We start from the raw sequence: 1742 nt of genomic DNA, 5'->3' as shown, positions 1-1742 counted from the left end.
ATTTAAATGACAAATTCCATGGTTTAGGTGCAGAATTCAAAATCCATGTTTGTCTCCAAAAAAAGCAGATTGCTTAGCATTCTGGTTAGGCACAATACTTTCTTTATTTTTCAGTTTGTTATTGGTTGATTTGTTTGTTTGTTTTTTCTCGGTAGGGGTTCTGATTTCAAATGGATATGGGAATCTGTTAGGAGGTGGTGGGTAGGTGTACTGTTGTTGTTTGGGTTTTGTTTTCCTTTTGGTTATAGGTAGGCGAGGCGGGGCTTGATGGCATTCCAACACACCTGCGACGCATCGGACGTCATCAGTGAGCGCTTTTAGGGAGCAGAGTCACGGACGTCTGGTGTCGGAGTATTATCGCTGTCACAAGTGGTAACGAGTTAGCACAGGCTGCATCTGTTGATTTTACGCTGTGGAGCTGTATGTTTTAAAGGATCCACGTTTCGCCTACTTTTCTTTGTCTTAGCCTGTTCCATCGCCTGCCCGCCTACCTAGGATTTTGTGTTGGCTATTCTGGATCCGCGACGGAGTGCTACGTACCATCAGGCGGCGATCACCGCAGCGGCTGTGGTTTGGGTGGTCAAGTAAGCTCTCCAACACTCTCCGTCCACTTGTGTTTAACGTTCGGCTATCAACGGTATGCCATAAACCCTGTTTTGTTCTCTGTTGTCAGGTAGCTCCGGTGCGTCTGCTACCTACCTGTATGCTTCGGCTCCATCTCATCGCCTCGGTGTTTTCCTGCTGGCACATTTTTATTTATCACTGTATATAGCCCCTTTCCCTTGTAAATATTCCCCCTTACTTGTGTATATATAAAACTTGCATCACCAACTATTCTGCGTCCGTGTGTGTTTCTGCCACGTAATCCATCTGTGTAATCCAGCTAACCCAACAGGAATCTATGTCAAAAGGGCAAAACACCACTTGGATTGCTGCACGTTACCTGCAGTCAACTAATTATCTTTTTAGTGCATACCTGCAGGAAGAGACATCGGACCTATTATTTATCATTTCCAGTTACTGCTATGGAAATGTCTGCCCTGTGAGCATGCATGGGTAAAATTTGCAACTATAAAAGCTTTGATTTTTTTTAATGTAAAGTTGGAGATGACATCTAAACTTTTATTTAACTTTTATTATACATTTTTGCAAGCTAGTTAAATCAGTTGTCATTTTGTCTAGTTTTTTAGTATAGTTTTTCTTTTTTATTGTATTGTTTTCTTCTCACTTCATAGCCTTCTATAAGTCCGGAATAGATCCCCAGAGTTCTTCACATGGTTCTGTGGTTTTCTGGAGATATGTGGAGATAAGACCGTGCAACCTTTTGTTGCATCATAAACAAATTGCTCCAGGTGTTGTGAAGTGCAAGTTTTATTTGTTTAAAAAAAGGTAACAGGTAACAAATATGTTCAGAGCTGCTCTCTATTATTTTAAAATATGGTCATTCTGATAACTTACAAGTATTAAAAGTGATATATTCAGCCACTAACAGGTCTGCAACTGATTGCTTGAAATGAATAATCTTGGGCTCTCGGGGGAATTCTAATAAATTACTTTTAGTTCTATCACACTGCCAGTTTGAGATGTGACATTTTTACTTCTGTCCCACCAAATCTGTAAGTTAGAGACGGTTACACACACATATAACAATCAGTAAAGTAAAAACTGCATTTTGACAACTCAGCCAAGTCAACAGAAAAGGGTGCACTTGCACAATGCCATGTCAATATGAGTCAAATTAG

At 40.4% G+C, this 1742-nt stretch overlaps 1 long non-coding RNA gene across 1 annotated transcript; it reads left to right on the top strand.

Moving 5' to 3' along the window:
• Positions 1 to 232: 232 nt before the first annotated feature.
• On the top strand, positions 233 to 832 carry LOC113024516 (uncharacterized). The gene is made up of 3 exons (XR_003272671.2): positions 233 to 372; positions 467 to 584; positions 674 to 832. It is a non-coding gene; the product is annotated as an uncharacterized LOC113024516 (long non-coding RNA).
• Positions 833 to 1742: the final 910 nt, after the last annotated feature.

This window comes from Astatotilapia calliptera, chromosome 1 (genome assembly GCF_964374335.1).
Source record: "Astatotilapia calliptera chromosome 1, fAstCal68.1, whole genome shotgun sequence".
Classification (NCBI taxonomy): Eukaryota; Metazoa; Chordata; class Actinopteri; order Cichliformes; family Cichlidae; genus Astatotilapia; species Astatotilapia calliptera.
The sequence above is the reverse complement of the archived record's forward strand: the minus strand, read 5'-3'. Positions and strand labels throughout refer to the sequence as shown.